This window comes from Lepidochelys olivacea (assembly GCF_965140295.1).
Source record: "Lepidochelys olivacea isolate rLepOli2 genome assembly, chromosome: 26".
NCBI lineage: Eukaryota > Metazoa > Chordata > Testudines > Cheloniidae > Lepidochelys > Lepidochelys olivacea.
This window is the reverse complement of record NC_140436.1, coordinates 12,867,979-12,892,455: the sequence shown is the minus strand read 5'-3', so window position 1 is coordinate 12,892,455 and position 24,477 is coordinate 12,867,979. Positions and strand designations below refer to the sequence as shown.

General features: G+C 51.2%; 1 protein-coding gene across 4 annotated transcripts in view; it reads left to right on the top strand.

Moving 5' to 3' along the window:
• TET3 (tet methylcytosine dioxygenase 3) overlaps positions 1-24,477 on the top strand; it is a 152,147-nt gene that overhangs the window by 64,486 nt on the left and 63,184 nt on the right. Inside the window, exon 1 of one of the 4 annotated variants that reach the window (XM_084614949.1) lies at positions 12,919-12,996. The exons of the other annotated variants lie outside the window; for them this stretch is intronic. The gene's annotated coding sequence lies outside the window, so the exon portion shown is untranslated. Of the gene's footprint in view, positions 1-12,918; positions 12,997-24,477 lie in introns of those variants that run through there. 4 annotated transcript variants of the gene reach the window in all.

The window sequence follows — 24,477 nt, the reverse complement described above, 5'->3', positions numbered from 1 at the left end:
TAACGGGGCTCTCCTTAGAGGGTTGTTTAACTTAAAAATTCACACTCCCCCAGATGTGCACAGAAGTCCAATTATTAGGTTCCGTGTTGAGGGACAGGGAGAGGAAGGAGGATCTAAGGGTTAGAGCACTAGCATGGGACTTGAAAAATGCAGCTTCCTGTGGGAGCCAGGCCACTTAGCCTCTCTGGGCCTCTGTTCCCTATCCATAAAATGGGGATAATAGTGCTGCCTTATGCATAGGGTGTTGTGAGGACAAGTACATTCAAAATTGGGAGCCGCTCAGATATGACTGTGGCCTGGGCCAGCTAAGTACCTAAGAGAGAGAGGAATTCCTGAGCCTGTCTTAACTGTCGCACAGACTTTGTGAGCTGATCTCAGCCACCCTGGTGCAAATCCACATTGGTTCCGCTGAAGTCAAGGGAGCTCCTTCGGATTTGTGCCAGGGTAAGTGCAACCAGGATCTGGCCCCTTTGACGTACACTCTTCACCTGTGAGACAGTGGGCCAATTCTGGGCCTTATTCTGATCTCACACCAATGACTCCACTGAGATGGTGCTCTCAGCTAGACCAGCGTAAATCGAGAGTGTCTCCATTAACATGGGTTTATGCTGGTGCATGTGAGAGAAGGCTTGAGGAGCCCAAATTTGACCCTGAGCTTAATCAGCGGCATTAAGCAGCTCTGGAAACGCCTGGCAATTTGCATGGATCCCACGTGCAGCGGGGTTGCATCTTGTACACTGAGGAGGCAGAAGGGGAACAGAGCAGCAAGAAAAGCAACTAACAAGAAGATACAAGGTAAAGCAGACCCCACCCGGGGCTTGGACAACCCCCCCAGTGAATGATACTAATATAGGGCATTGGAGTCCTTTCACTGTTCCTCCACACCTCCTCCTCCGCCCCCAGCACGTGTTGCCCTGCTGTGCTGTTCCCCAGTTATCCTCTGTGGCAGCCCTGGTGACACACAGAGCTGCCTGCAGTCCTGTTGTGATACCCGCCGTCCCTCCCAGCTCTGTGCTGGGCTCATGCATGGCCTGATCGGGGCTGTTCCATCAAGTCGTAGGTCTGAAGCACTGAACAAGCCCTGGGGACTGTGGCTGGAGCAGCCCCTGTCCCCTCCACCAGCTACCCTGCCCGCCACACAGCTGATCAGAGAGTGGCTGGGCAGGACCAGGCTGACTGTGATGCCCAGGTGTTAACATTCACCAGGACTTCTGCTGGAGTAAGAGCTGCAGAGCTTGGCTTTGGTCAGGAGCCCCAAACGACAGGTCTCTTCTCCCCCTATTTCTCCAGACACGTGGGCTGTGGTTCTTCTGTGCGACTGAGCACATTCGAACCCTGGGGCCAGGGCGGTCCCTACGGGAGAGCCCCCTGCAAGAGGGGAGCAGATAGTAAGGGGCATTTGCTGCTCCCATCCATTGCCCCGAGATCACCTGTTATTAGAAAGGCCACGGTTCTGATTCTCCTCCCACGTATCCTGCTGTGAAACCATTGACTTCAGTGCGGTTTATTCCCGATTTATGCTGAGCAAAGGCAAAATCAGGCCCATTCATCTACAGAGCAGCAGCCTCGGTATGTGAATTCTCGGACATAGGATGCAGAGCTTTGCATGGGGCTGGGCAGGGGAACAGCTCCCGGATTTTCAGGGAAACCAAGTTTACGCGGTGGGGCTCTCTGTCCCTACCTAATGTCTGGACCACTTTGCAGTTCAGTCTGCTAGAGTGCTGAAGCTAGCAGACTTTTAATGCAGGTGGTAGAGGCTCTTGGGTCGAGAGATCCTGGGTTCTGTCCTCCCTGCCAGTGACTTACTCCAGGGCATCCCACCATGCTCAGCTGTGCCTAGCTGCCCAGCGCATTGCGGGTGAAGAGTGTAAGTTGCAGGGGGCAGATCCTAGTGGCGCGCACGTTGTCAGAAATCCAAAGGAGCTCCATTGACTTCACCGGGGCCTGTCTGGCTTTGCACCAGGGTGCCTGAGGTCAGAATGTTGCCCACAGAGTGTGTGTTCCAGGCAAAGCTGGGGCAGCTTAACACAGTATAGGGTGAGCTCAGTGGGGCAGAGAATCTGGTCCCTTGGTCTCCTGGAGGGTCAAGCCGGCGTCTTTCACCTGCCCTTGAATTATCCCATGTACCTGTGAAATAATAGCCAGGAAGCTGCTGGGATTCAAGCTTTTTCTATGGAGTGGAGTCAGTGGGCAGTGCCCATAGCAGTGGTGTCTTTATCTCCTCAAACCAGCCCTCACCCATTTTCCTTATGGCCTGTTTCCTTATGGTTTGCGCAAGGTGAGGCGGGATTCTTTCAGGCAGTGAGCTCCAGCACATCTGACAGCAGACGGTTTCCAGAGCTCCCTCTCCCTGAGACGCTCTCCAGGCCACCCCTCGCTGCGAGGTGCGTGTCGGACCTCGAGCCAGCCCCCCACTCTTGGCATCCTGCCTTCCCTTCTGGCTCCGTGGAATGATCGGCGTGGCTGCCTCCATAGCCGGCTCTTCTGGACGGTGTCTCCCTTAGTCCCGCTGGGGGAGCCGTAGCTTGCAGAAGGTGTGGGGGAGCGCTGCTTGCAGTGATTTAGTGAAATGCCCAATGCAGTCAGCTAGGATGTCTTGGAAAGGCCCTTGTCATACCGGATGTTGGCAATACCAGGAGGGCTGAGCTGGAGTGCCGATGAGAAGCACAGTGGGGAAAGTAACTGAAATACTTTCCTCATGCATTGTATTTTCCAAATGGACAAACTACCCTAAATTCTCAATTACTGAGGGACAATCTTCACTCATTGCTATTTTTGCTTTCCACAACCAACTCTCCGTATAAGTTTTCATAAGTGATGTACCTGAATACTTGGATGCTAATATCTAAACTGTATTCTTCAATCTACTCACCTAAATTTGGGTTATTGCTGATTATGCACCATGTCAGGGCCGCCCGGGGGGCAAGTGGGGCAATTTGCCCCGGGCCCTGCAGAATACTACAGTATTGTAACCCTTTTTTATGGAAGGGGCCCCTGAAATTGCTTTGCCCCAGGCCCCCTGAATCCTCTGGACGGCACTACACTCTATGTATCTTATGACTTTAAAAACAAACTTTGTATTTGTGGATAATCTAAGCACTATACCCAGATGTACAGACATTCATTTCTTAACCTGTGTACTATATAACTTTTTTTAACATTAGCTTTAATAAAATTTCTCATTCCTTCCATTTCCTTTTTCTTACAGTGCCCCTAGGAACATGAAAGGGAAAGATCTTCCCTTTCTTGCTCAATTCTCTTTCATCCTGCTTGTGCAGGGGTTTGTTATTATAGGGCTGCTTCTGAACACTGGCTTATTATAGGGTTGTTTGCACCAGTTTGTTATTGTAGGGTTGCTTGTGGGTGCTGGGCTGCATATGTTTATTTTTACTACTGGCTGCTGTGGAAGGATGGGGCGAGGAACAAGCGTAGAGTACACCAGGGTCTCTTGAGCTACGCATGTTCTTTGCTCTAAATCAGTGGCTCTCACCCTTTTCCAGACGACTGTACTCCTTTCAGGAGTCTGATTTGTGTCACGTGCCCCCAGATTTCACCTCACTTAAAAATGACTTGCTTAAAAAAATCAGACCTAAAAATCCAAAAGTGTCCCAGCACACTATTACTGAAAAATTGCTTACGTTCTCATTTTACCATATAATTATAAAATAAATGAATTGGAATATAAATATTGTACTTACATTTCAGTGTATAGCATATAGAGCAGTAGAAATGTCATTGTATGACTTTTTAGTTGGTAGTGACTTGGCTAGTGCATTTTATGTAGCCTGTTGTAAACCTAGGCAAATATCTAGATGAGTTGAGGTACCCCCTGCAAGACCTCTGCGTACCCCCAGGGTTGAGAGCTACTGCTCTAAACTGAATAACTGATTCTTGTATCATCCATGCGTGATCCCGCACTTTTCCCAGTAGGAGTTGGAAGTGCAGGACTCACCCTAAGAGTTGCGTGGCACACACTTAGGGCCCGACCAAATTCACGGACCATTTTTTGGTCAATTTCATGGTCATAGGATTTTAAAAATCGTAAATTTCATGATCGCGGCTATTTAAATCTGAAACGTCAGTGTTGTAATTGTAGGGATCCAGACCCAAAAAGGAGTTGGGGAGGGGGGTTGCACGATTATTGGTGGGGGTGGTTTGCAGTCCTGCTACCCTTATACCCGTGTTGCTGGTGGTGGCTGGGAGCCCAGCTCTGAAGGCAGAGCCACCGCCAGCTGCAGCCGCGCAGAAGACAAGGAGGAGGGCAGGGTACGGAACCACCATCCTGACTTCTGCCCTGCTGCCTGCAGAGCTGGGCCCTCAGCCAGCAGCCGCCGCTCTCCGGCCTCCCAGCTCCGCAGGCAGCAGGGCAGAAGTAAGGGTGGCGGGGTACAGGATTGCCACGCTTACTTCTGCCCTGCTGCTGGCGGGGTGCTGCCTTCAGAGCAATCTGTGAAATCTGTAGTGTAGGGTGAAAGCAAACAAAAGACCAGATTTCGTGGTCCGTGACCTGTTTTTCATGGCAGCGAATTTGGTAGGGCCCTACACAGATTGCATTGGTGTTTTTATTACCCGTATGTTGCAGCTAAGGGTCTGTCTACACTGTGCTATGGGGCCTGGGCTTTTTTAGCCTTAGAGTTTCCAAGCCCGCACTTGTGTGTCCACACTGCCTTATAAACCTGGGTTTACAATTGCTGGACCCAGGTCTCAGCCGTGCTAACAGTTCCACGCTGCACGACTGACTCAGGTCTCTGGCTTGAGCTGCGTCCACCTAGCAGAATGACAGGGCTTGGGCCTGAGTCTCAGCAGGACTTGGACTCCGATCCGTCCCCTGTGGGTGGGTCCCGGGACCCAGGTCGGGAGTGCTTGGTGACCCAAGGCAGACACGTCTGTGTGCGGATGGTGGAGGGGTTTGGGCTCAAACTAGAGCCTGGCTTTACCAGGCAGCCCAGACCGAGCCTAGCGGGGTTTGCTCCTTCTCCCAGAGCAGGGATCTCCCAGCCAGCACTTGTGGAGCAGCAGCAGGGATGCTGCCAGTGCAGGGAAACCGCAAGCCGAGTCTCTGGCCTGGATGAACTCCATTCGCGCGCTGAAGTGCGAGGCAGGGAGCCAGCGAGACTCGCGTCTCTTGGAAGTCTGAGGTTTCTGGTTGTCAGTGGCGTGTTTGCGTCTCCCTTGCTGACCTCCTGAGTACACTCTGCCACACACACACACACACACACACACTCCTCCCCGCATGACAGAGCTGCGCTGTGCAATGGGACGTCCATTCCTCCCCCCGCTCCTTCCCCCAAATCAGCCAAAGCCGCAGCTGATGATGGCAAAGACCTTTGTCCCCAGGGAGGTGACGGGGGTGGACAGCCGCCCCCCACATCCTCTTGCTGCTGGAGCTCATAATTGAAAGCATGAGCTGGTACAGCTTCGAGCTGATCAGCTCTCTGGTTCCCTGCGAGCAGAAACAGCTAAGCACAGGCAGCCTGGCCAGCCCCTACCGCCCTGCTTCCTCAAGGGCAGGGCTCTAGTGGGGGCAGTTTGGGTCTGTCTTTTGTCTGGTTTAGGTGAAGGATCTGCCCAGCTTTTATAGAATCCTAGAATATCAGGGTTGGAAGGGACCTCAGGAGGTCATCTAGTCCAACCCCCTGCTCAAAGCAGGACCAGCCCCCAACTAAATCATCCCAGCCAGGGCTTTGTCAAGCCTGACCTTAAAAACCGCTAAGGAAGGAGATTCCACCACCTCCCTAGGTAACGCATTCCAGTGTTTCACCACCCTCCTAGTGAAAAAGCTTTTCCTAATATCCAACCTAGACCTCCCCCACTGCAACTTGAGACCATTGCTCCTCGTTCTGTCATCTGCCACCACTGAGAACAGCCGAGCTCCATCCTCTTTGGAACCCCCTTTCAGGTAGTTGAAAGCAGCTATCAAATCTGCCCTCATTCTTCTCTTCCGCAGACTAAACAATCCCAGTTCCCTCAGCCTCTCCCCATAAATCATGTGCTCCAGCCTCCTAATCATTTTTGGTGCCAGCTTTGCAGTGACCCTGGCTGTCCAGGTTCCTTTGAGTGATCTGGGACAGAGCCATCTGTTCGCCCAGCCCTGGAGTAATGCGCTGCTTTGAATTCCCACTCTTCCCCCTCCCCAAGGAAAGCCGACCTGATCTAAAGTCTTCTGAAGTCTTTGGGGGTCTCTCCACTTGCTGCAATCGGCCTCTGGGGCAGGGGGCTTTAATTTATCCTTTTTGTCCCTCCAGAAGAGGACTTGGCCCGGGCTGGAATGAAAATCCCCCTGGCCTTTCTCCCACACCCCTATGAAGGTCTAGGGGAACGTGTGCTGCATTCTGCCGACTCGCTAGCCTAGATCCGCTTGTGCTCGGCGAGATCTTACAGCAAACCCATGGTCTCAGCAACGTGCTAGATCAGTTGGAGAGGCAGCGGTCTAGTGGATAGTGGAGTCAGGAGACTTGGGTTCCATTCCCAGCTCTGCCACTGACCTGCTGGGTGCCCTTGGGTGGGTGAGGCTTTGTGTCTCAGTTTTCCCTCCTGCCCTGTATCCATTCAGACTGCAGGCTCTCCAGGACAGGGTCTTACTCTGAGACCTTTGGGATGACAGGGCAGGGAGAGTTTTTGTACCAGCAGCATGCTCCTCATTGCTTTGACCTTGGTGTCAGCACAATTAGCCGTGCCTGGGGTAGAGTTCAGTGAAGAGAGAGAGGTGGCCAGGGGGGCTTTGCAGAAATTTCATTCTGACTTCCCCGGAGCTGTAGGAACAGCTGCTCTTTGTAGACCATCTAAAATACGTAATAGAAAAAAGAATTGAATGGGGCAAAGCTAAATATACCCTGCCTTATCATTATCTCGCCCTCCCTGGAGAAATGGGTGGGGCCTCTGCTCTGTGCCCCTTCAAACCGCTCCTTAGCACCCACCTCTGCTTCGATACTTAGAAGATTATTACTTATATTATGGTAGAAACTAGAAGTCACAACTGAGATCAGGGCCCCATTGTGTGAGGCACTGTACATACAGATAGCAGGAGGCAGTCGCTGCACCGAGGAGCTTACAGTTTAAATAGACAGGACAGACACAGGATGGAAGGGGAAACTGAGGCACAGAGCATGGGACAGGATTTGCCTGAGTTCCCACAGTAGGTCCATAGCAGAGATAGGAATAGAACCGGTGGCTTCTGAGTTCAGCCCCGTGCCCTATCTGCTGCTTCCCTTGTGCTGCTCTGTAAGGCTCCTTTCTGCCCTTCAAATCTTCCCCCTTAAACTCACCCACTTTGTGCTACCTGATAAGAAATCAGCCCATTTGTGATGGCTGGATTGAGGGACAGGTGTAGCTAGTTGGCACTTACAATAAGTGTGGAAAAAAGAAAACAGCCCAGGTGTCTAGGGACATGATGTATTTGACTGGATCTGTCACTCTGCCCACGTGTCGCTCATCTCCTAAGATTGGGACGTCTGTAGACGCAGGCACCTTGCTCTCCATTACTAAGCGCAGGGATTCTCAGACTTTTGTACTGGTGACCCCTTTCACGCTGCAAGCCTCTGAGTGCGACCCCCGATACATTAAAAACAGGTTTTTATATATTTAACACCTTTATAAATGCTGGAGGCAAAGCGGGGTTTGGGGTGGAGGCTGACCGCTCGCGACCCCCCCCGTGTAATAAACTTGCGACCCCCTGAGGGGTCCCGACCCCCAGTTTGAGAACCCCTGACTTAGCACAATCTGGATGGGGGGGTCTGGGGTTGCTGCAGCCACGCCTTCATTAAACAACAATTAACTGGAGTGAATTGCTCTCGTCGCCGAGCCTGGGATTTCTCCTGGGTCCTGGGGCTGGATCCTCAGCTGGCGTAAACTGGCATTGCTCCGTTGACTCCGGCGGGAGCTGTGCTGAACGACAACGGCGGAGGATCTGATCCCGTTTCAGCACCAGCTTGTGGGGCGTGGGAGCATGACCGACGTTCTCCTGGCAGGTGCAGATCACAAACCCAGGAGAGAGAGGGGCAAGCGTCTAGCTGGGAAAGGGGAAGCGATGAGGTAGGGTTTGGTGGTTTGCCTTTTTGTTTATGCCTCTCACCAGGCTCCGGACTGGGCAGGAGCTCTCCAGGGTGGAGAAGCAACTGAATGGGACAAAGCCACTGCAGCTGGAGTGGGCGTGTGAGAACAGGATGGAGCTCTGCTTGTTTGTACCCTGCACACGCCCTTCGGTAGCTGACGTCATTCAGGCTCTGGGTCTTCCTGTCCTCGGCCGAAGTGGGTGTGCGTGCGGGTGGGTGGTGTATGTGTGCGCGTGGGTTTTGTGCGAGGGCCCATACGTGCGGGTGGAGCTGTCTGTAAGTATGGGAACGTGTGTGTGCAGACACATGCATGCGAGGTGCATGAGCACACAAGTGTGTGTGTGGGGGGGGGGGGTTATGCATGAAGCTGTGTGTGTGTTTTTGTGGACACACACAGCTCCTGTGCATACGTGTGTGTGTGGGAGTGTTTACCTGTGCGTGTGAATATGTTGGAGAAGAGGAGTGGATCCTAACCCAGGGCAGGGTTTTGAAGCCCAGGAGCCAGGGCTGCTTAGGAATTGCTTCAAGAGCTGGGAAGGCAGAATGCAGCTACTGTCAGAAAGCTCTGCAGGCAGCCAGTTGTCCGTCACCCGGATCCCGCTCTAGTTTAAAGAGCAGGGATGTGCAAACGGCTGCGCATAATGAGATGAGAACCAAGTGAATATGGTACATGGCACTTCATGTGCCCCTAAGCACCGCACAAAGAATAACCAACTCCCCTCGCGTCACCCCAGTGCGCTTCTACAGCTATAGATCTTTGGTTGCGTGAAAGAGGTGGTGAAATACCATTATCTCCATTTTATGGCTGGGGAAACTGAGGTACAGGGAAGGGAACTGATTCACACCGGTTTGCGTCCAGAGCTGGGAATAGAACCCAGGCACCTTGACTTGGTTTCCCCTGCTCTAACCATTGGATTGTGCTGCTTACATTGGGTTAGCTGCCCCTGGGTTTCACCCTCCGACCCACCCCCGGCCTGTCACTTGGTGCTGTCAGATGATATCTACTCTCGCTGGTGTGGTCCCAGCCCATTTTAATGTTTAATTTCCCTTTGTTCTCCTTTGGGGCACTCCTGGGCTTGGTAATGCCAGGTGCCCATGGAGGCAGCTGGCTGAATGGTCCCGTATTTGTATTTGTCTTATTATAAATGAGCTATTAACAGACTCCCACCAGGGAAGCTTCACTGCTAACCACACTGGGAAGTAGGGCAGGACCCCAGCTCACATTCACTTGTAGGGGAGAGCCAGGTGCCCAGCTGCCCCTTGGTGCTTTAGAGAGCCGGTCCCTGAAACATGACGGGAACAAGCAAACACACAAAAAATTCCTGCAGGCCCGAAGATCAAGCCGGGCTGGTGCTTCCTGAGCGAGAGGGATTTAAAACCTGTTCCCTGGCTTTGCCAGCTGTTGATTTTTCCTGCGGAGAGAGCGTGCGGTTTGGAGCTGGCTTCGGGAGTGACACTTGATTTACAGCGGGCAGGAAAATGGAAGAAAGTCTCGGCTGTTTTGTTCTGGGTTATTTTATTATTATGATTATTCATTCAGGAGATTTTTAAACAAATAGTCCCCAGCTTTGAACCATTTCTGGTTTTTACATGGTCTGGCTGTACAGCCAGGGGACTACTAGTCCCAGTCCGGATGAGAGATCTGGGCTCTTCTCTCGTTCTGATGCTTAGCAAAATGATGCAGGGCTGCTTTGGGATTCAAAGGCTTGTTCCCTCCTGGGATGGCAGGAGCTTGCTTTCTCCTTTGGGATCCAGTAAAACCTAAACCACGGGTTTTCTTAATGGCTTTTGGCAAGCAGCACCCGCGCCAGCTGATGTCCGCAGGTATGAGTACGCTGCCACGTCCTCACCGATATTATTATTGTTTGTCTCATGGATAGGTTGTCAACCAGATTATATATGGGCAGAAGTTGAAGCTTGCACTCTGACTGTGGGATGAGAGACAACAGATGAAAGGTGGATAAGACAAACGGGAAGGGTATAAGGCAGCAGCGAGACTGTTATGAGTGGCACTGAGATCCTCAGACAGAAGCGGAGAATTGGATTGTCGTATTCTCAGGACAACAGCAGCTTCTACCTAGCCATTTGCTCTTGGGGACTTTTGGGCTTCATGTGTCCACTAGCGTACCAAGCAACTTGTGACGTGGCGAACAAGGGTGATTGAGAAGAGGCAGCCAGGAGGTCAGCCAGCATACGGATAGCCTTCAAGAGAAGCTTAGCTGGTTTGTCTTCCGTCATCCTAACCACTTGCCCTACTCACTGAAGGAGTTGGGATGTCACTACATTTGCTATACTTAGTTCTCCATAGACCCCCTGCAGTTCCCTGTAAGAGCTTCCCCATCTGGCCAGTCATAACAGGATTTCACTCAGGAGGGCCTATTGTGAGCTTTAGAAAGTTAGCAAGGACAAGGCTTGTCCCCTTTAGCATCCAGTGTAGACCTGTCTTCCCAAGGGAATGGGAAAACTTAAAAGACGCCCACTTCACGCATGCCTTCATCCTGGGCTTCCCTCTGCCTTTGGGGCAGATAGGGGGAAATTGACATGAAATATTATTTTAAAATCCGGAAAATGTCCTGCCCCCAAGTTTTAAATGAACACTCATTCCTTTGCAAAGCGTCAGCACGGGATCTTCAGTGCTAAAAGCACACATTTCTATTGCTTGAGATTAAGTTACTCCTTTTTAGCTGGTTGCGGTAGTACGTTCTTATCCTTTGAGTCAGACATTTGAGTGGGATGCAGCACACTTAGCAAGTGTGTTGCAGAGGCAGTGTGGGCTGGGAGCCTAAGGGCAGGTGCTCAATTCCTATTAAAAGTTGCTGGGAGTTGGGCACCTCACTTCTTTTGAAGTTGTGGAGCTCCAGAACTGCCCTGTTGCAGGCCACATTTCTCTGCTCTCCCTGTGTTTTTGATCACTGCCAGTTCATACAGACCTTCAAGGGCCTGAAAATTAACTCCATATGGACCCAAACCCTAATGGGCATGTGCGATAGGTCTGTACCCCATCGGGAATAGTGATCATGGCAGCCCCTTGGGAACAACCAGAAGGTCTCCAAGGCACGGGAGCTGAGACACACCAATGCAGTGGTACGGGGGAACCATACGCTGCTGCTGGCTGCTCCGTGGGGAGATGAATGGCCTTTGTTCTGCAGGGGTTTCTGGCAACTACCAGCTCTTGGAAGACACGAAGGGTCACTTGCAGTCTCTTCCCATTCATGCCTTGTCCCATGGAGCCCCTGGGCAAGCCTCTTCCATTCCTGCACCCAGAAGATGCAGTGCTGCTGGCTTTTGTGGTTCCTTGCCATTCAAGCCGGCCTATTTTAGATTCTTTTTGAGTTCACGTGGTGCTTGTGTATTGGAAAACCCCTGCAGGAGAGAGCCCATCCGTCTCCCCACAGAGCAGCTAGCAGCAGTGTATGGTTCCCCCGTACCACTGTGTTGATGTGTCCCAGATCCCTTGTCTTGGAGACCTTCTTGCGAATGAGATGGGGAGTGAGATCCCCATGGTTCATTCAGTCCTCATCCATCCCGCGGAGACTGCCAACATGGGACCAACCTGGATGCTGGGTTTTGTGTCATTTAGCAGCTGGATCGAGACTGTCTTGTATCACGAGGAGCGGGGGTTGTGATTTGTGCCTTGTGGACGCACGCCCTCTGGAAACCAGAGACCCCAAACTCTCACCAAGGAGCCAGCATCTTGGAGTCTTTGCCCATGTACCAGGATTTGAACCGGATGACTCTTCCTTCCTTGCACCAACCTCCTGAGCCGTCTAGCTCACCGCCTTGTTCCAGGCACCTGGGATTTAGGATTGACGGACCTGCACTTAGCTCCCCAAATGCCTTGGGAGCCAGGAGCGGGAGGAATAACACGTGTAAAGCTTGTTGGATCAGTAGGTGGTGGCTCTTTCTCAGCTGATCAGTCCATAATAAGATATGACTGGAAAATGTTACCTATCCCCTCCCCAGTATTGCTGTCGAGTTGATTTTGATTCTTCTGCCAGTGAGCGGGTTACAAGTCTAGGACCTCGTGATCAGGATCCCGTGCCCCGCGGTAGGTGATTGGCAGCATGACTCTACGTAGGCATGTACGGTGGAGTGACTCCACAATTCCTTGGTTCTGTGAGCTTCCCTGATTACATCAGATGGGGAGTGAGAGCAGGCAGAAGGGTGGCCGGTTGCTTTCGTTCCCACGCAGGCTCTCCTAGATCCAGACCTGGGTTCACCCAAGGTTGAGGGGCTGCGGCGGGGGGGAGGGGGAGTGTTCAGCGAGCGCTGATCGGACTGAGGCTTTCCCACCAGAAATGCCTTGGTGCATTAAAGAAAACAGCAACCGGCCACTGTCATGTTCCCAAAAGGGAGTGCCCAGCTCTGTGTTAAGGGATACGGGGGTTGGGACTATGCTGCAGGAGCAGCATATGTAACCGGTCCCTTTAACGGAACAGTCAGGGGGCATTTAAGGTTCTTTGACTGAAGCTGGAGGCAGAAAAACTCGGCGCTCGCAAAATGCTGAATCTCCGCTTTTCAGGGGCAGGGGATTTGGTGCCAGTCGATTTATTTATTTATTCATTTCTCTATTTTGCTTTTTCAAAGCCTCCCTGAAGAGGCCGAGGCCTGCCCCCTCTGAGCCCGCCGGGGCGCGGCGTTTTATTTCAAAGGGGTGGGGGAGTTAATTCTGTCCCTCCGTCGCCCGCACCGACCCTGCTTTCTCCGCCTGCATGCAATACTGCTGCCATTCCGGCTATGTACGTGCACTGTGCAAGAAGGATAATGGCCCCTACAGCTGTTCGGCGGGGGGAGGGGGAAGTGTGTGTAGGCTGAATAACTAGATCAGTGTTTCCTCCTCTGTGGTCCTTAGTTGTGGTGTGTCACGTTTTCCTGTGGACCCTTCCATGCTTCCCTTTCCTTTCGCCTCTCTGTTTTTGGTTCTTTTCCAGTGGATTCTGCAAATGTAAGTGTTCCCTTTTGATCTTTCCCTTGTGTGCAATTTTTCCGAGAGGTCTGTCTGTCTCTCTCTCTCTGTCTCTCTGTCTTTGTTACAGAGAGTGCCAAGGTTTACCCGGCGTGTGTGTGTTTGGTTGAACCTTGGCACTGGTGTGTGTGTGTGTTAATCTGGTGCAGCTTTCTCTGGTGTCTGTCTGTCTGTCGATCTACTGAGTGCAGAGATTACAAGCTGGTGGGAGGCAGCATGTCATGTTTAAATCGCAGAATTTGCAAACCGCAGCTGAACTGGCAGACAGGGCAACGATGTGGGAGCACCGACCTTTGTAAGCTGTTGCTATGGAAAACCAGCCCTTGCTGCTCCCCACCTTTTCTAAAATATTGCACCAGGTCCATGCAGCCATCTGGGCAGGGGGTGAGCTCAGAGATAGTTTTGCTTTGACAGCATTTGCCCCCCGGGGCACCAAAGTAACTAGACGGGGAGGCGAGCGGTGGTGGTGGGGAAGACAAGAGAGGAAACACATTTCTTCAGCACAAAGGTTACCCTGTCATTTGTAAGGTCCTGGAGATCCGCGGTGGGGTTTTCCTGTAATGATCTTAAATTATAAATGGCTACTAACTTATTTTCTTAAGTAGCTTACTGAATTTGGAAGCTTTCCAAGGTATATTTGTGTGTGTGTGGTTTTCTTTCTTTTTTTGGCTGAGGCATTTAAAAAAAAAAAACTCACTTTCCCTTAAGGTGGATTTTTTTTTCCTTCTAAAAATCTTGTCTGCTTCACTTCTGGGGGAACTTAAAAACGATCATTGGGGGAGAAAAAAAGCTGGGGATTTAAAAAAAATTATCTTTATTATTTGCCTGGGTAAATGAAAGGAGAGCTAGCCCAGGGGTGCGTTTTCAAGGGGAAATGGTGGTGGTAATCGAGGTGTGTGTGTGGGGGCATATTTGTCATGAAAACTGGGGTGACTTTGTCCCGTGGGAGGTTGATTTCTACAGCATCACTCAGGCAAAAGAGAGAGAGGGAGTCTGAGTAATTGATCCCCACTAAGGAAGCAGAATGGCCTCACAATGCACACCCTGCAAGATCTTTGCAGAGATTGGCAGATCCAAAGCCTTCTCGGGGCCAAGGGAGCAGGGGCGGCGATGCTGCTGATAGCTGGGGTGTGTGGGGGGGAGAGAAGCAAGGGAAAAGGCACGAATTGTAGAGGTTCCTCCTCAGAGTTCCCCCACCCCCAGCTGTGCTGCAAAGGAACAAAGGGAGCCGGGCGGAAAAGCCGTGATGTGCAGGATTTGTTAGATAAGGGGTAGATTTGATTGGCTCCGTGTGTGAAAATCTGCCTCTGATCTGTAAAAGATATTAGATTTATAATTAACCCTTTGGGGAGCCCAGCAGCACAGCGGAATTGTGTCTCCAGGCTGCAGTCTTCTGTACCTTATCGCCCCGGACTGCAGCTCCCAGTTCAGGTATAGCTGGGACGGATGATGCACTTTGCCTCTCTCCTTCGGCATTTAATTGAGCAGAGCCTGGGGTTTGTAGAGGAACTTTTTCATCAATTCAGAAATTTTAAGGCCAGAAGGGGTCACTGTGCTCATCCCCTGGCGATCCTTGCATCGCGCCCCCCCTCTTGCTTAACTAGAGCAGATTACCTAAAGACACCCCCCCCCCCACCTTGACTGACAGCCTTCATGTGAACTTTAGTGTGATAGGGTTTTTTTTTATCCTGGTCCTTAATGGAATCCCCGGGCGGGTGATAAACACAGTGGGAGCAAAGACGACCAATGTGCAGCATGCATAGTTACCCTTTAATATCCCTGTGACCTCCCATAGCTATCACAGGTTAGCTAGTTGAGGGCATGGTCATGTTCCCACTGAAGTCAAGGAGAGTCTTGCGCTGGAGTTCTGTGAGCTTGAAGCCCACAGCCTGCCAAGCCCTGTGTGTTGCTCCTCTGGAAGACACACCTGATGTCTGATGTGCATCTAAGGTGCAGGTGTGGCCCTTGTACAGTCTGAGCCAGTTTATAGCTTTTCACTGCAGCCCCCATCGAGCCACTCGGCTTGGGTCTGCAGACTGGAGGTTCGGTTCACCAACGTTTTGTGGGTGAGGTCCGTGTCTGGGAGCAACGGCATCTAGTAGCGAGAGCAGTGTCCAAGCTCCCACGTGCCTGGCTGCCGATGGACCCCCCACCCCTGCCTGACATCCAGCTGCCGCTGCTGTTCCAGCCCTGGGCTTCCCATGCCCAGAGCTCTGCTGATTCTGCTCAGCCCTGGTCGGCAGCAGCATCCCCTTGCTGTCCTGGTTGCATGGGACTTCGTGTTTGCAAAGCCCTGAGAGGTCACTGGATGCAAGGGTTCAACTGCAACTTGTTAATATTCGTTAACACGCCAAGTGCTGTTTTCGCAGTGGTCCCCAAATGCATTCAGTTCCCCACCCCCATAATATTTCTGTGTATTTTCAACGGGCTTAAACGAAGCACTTAAAAGCTGGCGTGTTGGCCGAGCTGCTGAGAACACAGCTATAATTGTGTGGCCCTTGATGGTTTTCAGCGCCATGTCCTTCCCTTTTTCATTCCTTTTGAATTTCTAATTGCGGTTACACTGGCGTTCTCCTCTCCCCATCCACGAGACACATCTCGGAGAGGAGGAAACAGAGCAATTAGGAGGAATTCCCGCAGCCCAGTTCGTTTCAGACCTTTCCTGCCTGCCTAGGTTTTTGGATACCCTCTTCTCCTCCGTAACATTGGTGCATCCCCCAGAGATGAACACACCACATGTCTGTGAATTAGGACAGTGCTACTATCCCCATTGGAACAGATGGGGAAACTCAGGTTTGGGGTCTGTCTACACTGCAGTCAGAGGTGTGACGCTGCAGCACGTGTAGACGCACCTGAGCTAGCTCGCTCCAACAGCGGTGAAGCTCAGGCTGTAGGAGCCCAGCCGGGACCCTCGAGTGTGTACTTGAGTGGCAGTCCCATGCTGCCATGGCTTCCCTGCTATTGGATCAAACTACGCTTGGGTACGTCCTCGCATGCTGCAGTCACCCCTCTGACTGCGACATAGACATCTCCACAGAGAGACTGAAGACCAGGTAGTGAAGTGCTCAGCCCCCGCAGAGAGATCAGTTCCCATTTAGTCCTCTCAGCCACGGCCCGATTTTCAAAGGTGGTCAGCAGCACCCAGCAGCTCCCATGGGGACATGTAGGGCCAGATTTTCAAGTGTCACCTGTTTTGGCCCAAGGAGTTGGTGGCGGGGCTGAGGATTGAACCTAGGTCTGCTCTGCTGTCTTTCAGTCGGAGGGTCTTAACCTCTAGACCAGACTTCTTTCCTTGTGAGCCGAGGTCTGGAGTTCTGTGTTCAGGTCTAAGCCCCACAGGGCTAGCGAGCTAGAGGGAATTTGATGGAGAGCAGCAAAAGTGGTGCTCGGGTTGGAGGGCACTGATTTTTGGAGCAAGAATTCGATAGGTGTAGAGCGCGCCAGGGTGAGGGGGAGTTGGTAACTCTCTATGGGCATTCAGCAGACATGGACACCAAGGGTAGAGGGTCTTGTCTAGGTGATGGCCATAACTAGGAAGGACGGGATGAGATGAACGATAGGAAGACCGAGTCTGAATATCTGTTTGGCTGTGCAACGGGCTGTCCCGGGAAGTGAAGAGACACCTGTCATTGGGTTATTTAGCACACAGTCTAGCACAGCCCTGGAGAAGCAACCTAGAGCAAGGGACTGTCCTGCACTAGGCACGGACAGAATAAAATGGGTTGCATGTGTGGGTGCAGGGGGAGGGTCCCCCCATCTATGCGTGGAAGTGAGGGCTGGACGGGTGGTATATGTGTCCCCTCCCAACTGGTGGTGAGGAATCCACAGAAGTTTGGGGCCGCATTAGCTTTTCCAGGTTCCCACTCTGCACCATGAAATCTCCCTTTGCAGGGGCAGCTGTGGGGTCCCTGGCAGCATGGCTCTATGGAAGCTGGAGAGGGGCAAGGGGGCCCTAGAACTTGGGGGCAGGGGGAGTCCCACAAGGCCCCTAGCCCAAGGGATAACGATCCTGCTGATTCCATGCCCTCATGTCACATCAGAAAAGAGTTTGAGGCTCCTCCTCCCGTCTAGCACAAAGAAAGGGAGGGTGGTTGAAAATTTGTGCTCCAGCAGATCTCTGGGGTCTGAGATCCCCACTATTTGCGCTCTCCGAGAGAAGAAATTTGGGCAAGGCTCACAGAGCTCCCCTCCAGCAATTCCGCCTTGCTCCCCTCCTACCACAATTTGATCCACTGACTGGGCGCCTGCGCCATCCTATTAACTCTGCCCAGATTGGCATGTTGAGCCCATGTCCCACCCCTGTATTCCCTTCCCAGGACACCAGAATGTGGACCCTCTGCTGAGGACAACCCTCCTGCCACTTTCTCTGGGCATCCTGGGTCCAGCAACCTCGTTGCTGGGAACACAGACCTCGTTTGGTTTGTTGTTTTTTGTTAAATGCGCCGCTACTTTGCTCCTGGCCTTGGGAAGTGAAACGGCAAGGTCTCCTCAAAGACGGGTCCCTCCGGCAGCCTGGGAAATTGCTGTCAGATGTCTCCTTGGTGCGTGAGGGGGGTAGAACAGACTTCTTGTGCTCTCAACATTTGTGTCGCATTAGAGTACCGTATGGAACGTGGGAGATGGGCCCCTTCCCCTCGGGGCTCTCTCAAAACACAGGGCCGCCTTTGAAGAAACCCTCTTGTTTGGAGCTGTCTTTAGAAGATTTCCAAAGGGACTGGCTGTCCCTTTCGGGTGGGAAGTTACCTCGTTTGGCCTCTCCTTGTTATGGGGTCACAGCAGGTCTGGGGTTGTTTATACTGGCCAGCGACTGACTGCTCCAGTCTCACTTTGAAGTGGGGCCTTCTTGTTGTCAGGGAAAGTGAATTGGAAAGGCAGCTCCGACGCGAAACGAAGGCTATGTCTACATTACCGGCAACACAGCAGCATAACTGCAGCTACACCAACCTAGCACTGCAGTGTGGACGCTTACTGCAGTGACAGAAAGGGTTTTTCCATTGATGTAGTTATTCCACCTTTCCCACAGGCTGCGTAGCTAGGTCGGTGGAAGAACTCTTCCATCAACCTAGCTGAGTCTGCGCTGGGGGCGGGGGCGTTGGTCAACGTAAGTGCATCACTCTGGGCATAAAAATGTTTACAGCTCTGAGCAGTGTAGCTAGGTCGAGCTAATATTTAGGTGTAGACTGGGGCTAAGAACTGGGGCACAGTGGGAATTAGTGAGGAGAGAAATTGCTGCACAATCCCAGGTCAAATCGAGCCCTACGCTGTTAGCCAGAGGATACAAAGGCTGGCTCATAACTGGGCCTCAGGAGGCCGAAGCTTCGCTCTGCCACAGACTTCACGTGGAAGGCCTGGTCTACACTAGAAAACTAGGTCGGCCCAACTGCGTCGCCAACGGGTGTGAAAACTTCTTACACCCCCTGAGCGATGTAGGTATGCCGACCTAGCTGCTTGTATAACCAGTACTAGGTCAACAGAATAATTCTTCCAAGCTACCATCTCTTGGGGAGGTGGATTACCTCTGCTGATGGGAGGAATTCTCCTGTTGGCGTAGCGAGTGTCTACACTGAAACACTCTGCTGCTGTGGTGTTTTTAAGTGTGGACAAGGCCTCTGTCTCCTCCCCGCTCCAGGCTTCAGTATTGCTGAAGCGAAATGGGGGTGAGAATCCTGACCTCACAGGGAGCGGCATGAGGATGGCGTTCAGGAAGCACTCAATGGAGTGGTCACGCGGGCCAAAGATGTACCAAGATGGAAGGAAAGATGGTTCCACTGTAGGTGAAATGGGCTTAGGCATCTCACTTGCTCTGGCACTAATAGGCCCTTACCTTGGCAGAGAGGCTTGAGGGTGAACGAGCCATGAGATGGGATGGTTCTTTCGCCCCCTCGAAGAGACAGTGCGGGGGAAATGTGCCCTTCCAAGAAATTTTCAGGGCGCTCGGCCTGGCTCTAAATCCACACGTGGAATGAAACTGGTTTTTCATTATTTCTCTGATCAGGGTTAATCTCTGTGTTGAGACCCTCAGGATTTGGCCGTTCCTGGAGATAGCACTCGGCATGTGGAGATTGTGTTTCAGTTACAGAGTATTGCCGGAAGCTAACTCGCGCGGAGATCGTCTACATACTGAGTGGCACCCCTTGAACCGGTTTAGTTAAATGGCACAAACACCCATGTGGACACTCTTATTTCAGCTTAATCCAGGCTTATTTCGATTCATTTTAGGAACAGGTTGGAACTAAATCCAAGTAAGATCGTCCCGTGCAGAGGTGTTGCATTGGTTTAACTAGACCAGAGCAAATTTGTGTGTAGACGAGACCTCAACCTCAGAACTCCCTCTTGAGCATTGTTATCCCTGGTTCACGTATTAAATGTTAGAGGTTAAAGGAGGAGTCATAGTCAGCGCTGGTGTTAGACTCAGTGCCCGAGTCCTGATGCCAGCAGCGTTCCCCCGTTGTTGCCTGCGTTGGCAATTCTCAGTTGCTCTCTCCCTGTGAGGGACAATCCCCGGGTGAGGCTAGGACAGGGCGCTTCAGCGAAGCCAACCATGTGCTCAGCCCGCTGGAACAACACTGCTAGCGAAAGAGAAAATGGGCCAGTCCTCGGGGGGGATGCTAAGCTGGAGGCGCCTTTGCAGTGCTTCCTTTTTCTGGGCGGGGGGGCATTCGTACTCTTATCCTCCTCTCGGAGTGGCCACAAGAAACACAATATGGAGATTAAGGGGGAAGAAAACCGTCTGCCTCAGAGACCATGTTAGGTCATAAAACCCCCTTGTGTGGAAACCCTGGGCTGTTTCTGTTTGACTGTCGGAGAAGCTGTGGGGATTACAGCGCTGGATGGGCAGGACTTCATGCCGGGGGGCCTAGGCCTCCTCTTGTTTGTTTTGCAGACTGTATTTGGTTGACTCCAGATGTGCCCTCCCCACCGTATGTCCCGGCAGTCAGATACGTGCAAAGATGGAAAAGCCCTATGAGACTCCCTCAGTCCAACTCCCACAGACCCGGGCAGGATTGCTGCCTACCGTGTATTCTTCAGAGAGAGCCGTGGAGAATTCATGTGTGTATGTGCGCATAGAGACAAATGATGGTGATTTACTATTATGTGTTAATTGCTGACAGACAGCATGGTCCACTGCTGTCCATGCTCTCAGGAGCTTACAACCTAATTACAATCAGATCAAATCCCGATTATCCAGCGAGCCATCTTCTTATCTTTTAGTTATCTCCTCTCTCATCATGTCGTATCCCTTAGCTTGTGCCCATCATCATAGTATCTAGGCTCCTTAAATAAACAATGAAACAAAGTCAGGTTCGTGGGAGTTGCAGGCCAGTTAGGGTCTGTCTACACTACATGATAAACTGGGGTCTGTGGGACCCAAGCTTGTGGACTCAGTGTATCCAATCCCAGGCTGGAGTGTCCACACTGTGTCGTAAACCTGGTGGTACGGTTGCTGGACCTGGGTCTCACACCTGTGCTAATACATCCATATTGTGCCATGCAGACCTTCTGGCTCAGGTCTGCAGCTTGACTTGCATCCACACTGCAAAATGACAGGGCTTGGAACTGAGTCTCAGCTGGTCTCGGGCTCAGATCCACTCGCTCCCCACGCCCCAGTGGGTCCTAGGACTTGCACCTGAGTGCTTGCTGACCAGAGTCAGACAGATTTGCATGTAGATGGTAGGAGGGGTTGGTCTCAAACCTAAACCCGGGTTTACAATGCAGTGTATACATAAAAAGAAAAGGAGGACTTGTGGCACCTTAGAGACTAACCAATTTATTTGAGCATAAGCTTTCATGCGTGCATCCGATGAAGTGAGCTGTATGTAGCTCACGGAAGCTTATGCTCAACTAAATTGGTTAGTCTCTAAGGTGCCACAAGTCCTCCTTTTCTTTTTGCAGATACAGACTAACACGGCTGCTACTCGGAAACCTGTATACATAAAGTAAAGGTATGAGGGGACATGATAAGTTTTCAAGTACATAGAAGGTTGTTAAAAGGAGGAGGGAGAAAAATTGTTCTCCTCAACCTCTGACGACAGGACAAGAAGCAGTGGGCTTAAATTGCAGCAAGGGTAGTTTAGGTTGGACATTAGGAAAAATTTCCTAACTGTCAGGGTGGTTAAGCATTGGAATAAATTGCCTAGGGAGGTTGTGGAATCTCCATCATTGGAGGTATTTAAGAGCAGGTTAGACAAACACCTGTCGGGGATGGTCAAGATAATACTTAGTCCTGCCGTGAGTGCAGGAGACTGGACTAGACGACCTCTCGAGGTCCCTTCCAGCCCTAAGATTCTCTGGTTCCATGACTACACAGCAGTAAAACACCCACAGCTAGCCTGTGTCAGCTGACATGGGCTTTGGAGCTACAAAATTGCAGTATAGACCCTGCAGGGTCCCAGAGCTTGGGCTCCAGCTTAAGCTTGAACGTTTCTACTGCAGTTTTATAGCCCAGCAGTCTGAGCCCCACAAGCCCGTCAGCTGACGCTGGTTAGTCACGTGGGTTTATTGCAGTGTAGACATACCCTTAGGATCTCATCTGAATGACATGCCCTCATATAATGGAGTTCTGGCCCAGTGAGGTCCCCTTTTCTTTCCTGGTAGCGGAGCTGAGGGTTACCATGTTACATGCTCCAGAGCTACTTAGAACTAAGCTATACTGTGGGGAGAGAATTTCTCTTTATCTCTGGAGAACATGGCCCTTTCAGGTTTATTTTTACCATCTGTAAAGTAACATCTAGAGGTACAATCAGGATCAGGGCCCAGTTGTGTCGGGCACTGTAAATCACAACAGGGGACAGTCTCTGCTCCCAAAAATTTACACTCTAAACAGCCATAGGGTGGGAGGGAAAACAGAGGCATCAGGTGAAATGACTTGCCCAGGGTCACCCAGCGGGTCAGTGGCAGAACTCCGATCTCCTGACTCCCACTCCAGTGCTCTGTCGACTTGATTATGCTTAAGCTCCATCTACACTGTGAACTAGAGGTGTGATTTCCCTGGTCGTGTACACACCCGCAACTGATGGTTTTGTAAGTGGCATGGCTAAGCCGTGCTGCCGATGGTGCTACTCAGGCTACCTACTGCGGCGATGCGGCTATTTATACTTGCGCTAGCTGGGGGTGTGCAGGTGCTAGGGGAGTCGCACCCCTAGCTTGTCGTGTAAACGGCATCTTAGCCGGAGTGCTTTACAAGCATGCAGAGCAGTTGTTTCCACTGCAGCTAACCTACAGTACGCAGGGGGCTTCAGCTACCCAAACCCTTCACTGCAAGGCCTGCAAATATTAAATACAAAATGTAAGACTCAAGGCACTGGTTGAGGTCAGTGGGGTCCATCGGAGAAGAGAACTAATTACTCTCGGTGTTCCAAATTCTGTTGTGTGGCTGTGGAGAGTCATTCCACGTGGGAGCAGGAGCGATTTCTGTTTCCCCTCGTGGACAGCGCCCTGGGAAAGAGAGCACTTGCATCAAAGACTCCGCTAGATCCCAAGCCGTTGATCTCCCTGTACCAGATTCAACCCTCCTGTGGACATTGATTTCACTAGGCCTTGTGCCTGTTTGTGCTCACAGTGGATCGGGCCCTCTACCTCGGTTTCCCCAGCTGTAAATTGGGGAGAAGGATATAGTAGTGGGAGGGTTCTGTCACTTTAAGGATGGGCTTAGATATTTTATGGACCAAGTATGGATGGCCAAGTCAGGGCTTATATTGGTGTTTATAAGAAGCAGAACTTAAATTACCAGCTGTTTGGGGTGGGGGCCGTCTTTGTTCTGTGTTTGTACAGTGTTCCTAAAATGCTACGATGATAGAAATAATAATAGATGAGATTCTTTGCATTCTTGATCATTTTGAGCTTGCAGTCCATAGTGCGTCTGCTCCTTAGAATAAGGGTTTGCCGGACGAGAGGCTATAAAAATGATTGATTAAAGGGAAATGATCAGCTTCATATTTTTAAATTCATTTTTAAAAATGTCCATTTATTCCCCTTTAAAATTTGAACGTCCCAAAATCTTGTTTTAAAATTTCCATGCCAAAGGATTTTTAACAAGGGTGGTTTTCCTCTTCCCCTGGTGCATGTTTATAAGGGTCTTTGAAGTTAGCTGGTTTGTACCTTGCTAACTGACTGCACATGAAAAAATAGTGAAATCGACTACGCAAAGGGCTGTCGGGCACAGTCAGCAAATTGCAAAAACAAAATAGAAAAGAATTTAAGCTTTTAGTTAGAGAGATCTAAGGTGTTGCTTGTACTAAGAAGAAGTACACCGCTTCCAGACAGTTCAGTTCAGTTCATTTCATTGAAGCGCTGTTGGTATTGGAAAGCTATATGTGCGTTCCTGAAGCGTAAGCGAGAGACAAACCCTCAGATCTCTGTTCCTTTAAAGTTGAAATCTGAGCCCCTTTCAAGTTGAAGTCAGAGCCTCAGCTAGCGTAGATCAGCAGAGATCCACCAGTGTTAGTGGAGATTTGCTGATTTATGCCAGGTTTGTGTGTGTCTAACGGTCTTGTTATACATGTCAGAATATCCCGAAACCTTTATGACCTACGCTTGTGGCACCTACTCGGACAGAACTCCCACTGAACTCAGCAGGCGTTTTGCCTGCAGGACTGAGCTTGAACGACTTCTCAGGCAGGAAGGTCTCTTGACGAGCTGGGAGTGGCCCGTATTCCATTATGCAGCTTTTTTCTGTAGTCAGCAACATGCTTATCTGTAGTTTAGAAACCAGCCTGAACTCAAGTGGAGTGTCTGCCGACCGCAATCAGCCTTCAGACAGTTTCCACCTAGAACTACTCAGGCTTCATAAAAATGCACATGCTCTAGATGTTTGCCCTGTGCCTGTAGCTAGGGGGCTGGGGGGGTACAGTGACACTCGCATTCTTTCCCTGACCCCGCTTGTAGGAGTCCGCTGCCTTAATGCTGATCAATTTCTTAAGGATTAAGTGTACAGACATGCCCCATACTTTGAAACCTCTGCAAGGATTTTCCTGTTGTATGCTGGGATCCAGCTTGGTATGCTCACACCATCATCTCTACATGGCAGAGGGCTGGATTAAGGAAGGCTCAGGAATCCTGGCATCCGGGGCAGTGAGTCAGAGGGGTAATCAGCAGCGCAGCACCCGAGATCGCCTGTTTAGGAAGAGGATCAAGGTGAGGCTCCATCAACAGGAGTGCTGGGAGAGGTAGATCTGCTCCAGGGGTAGGAAAAATCTGTCCAGGTAAAAGGGAGGGTGGTTTGAATCACTGGGGGAATAGGCCTTGTTTAGCCTTAATTCAGCCCAGGGCATTACATCGCCCCCATTTTAACAGTAATTCCTAGGAGTCACTTCTGGGATTTGTATGCTCCCCATAACATGAGCACGTGCCAAACAGAGGGCCCAGCCTAGAGACTTTTGATGCCAAATCCGTGTAGCTCATTGATAACTCACAGCAACAGTGGCTGCTGTGCTGGGGTAATACAGCAACAGAGATACCGGT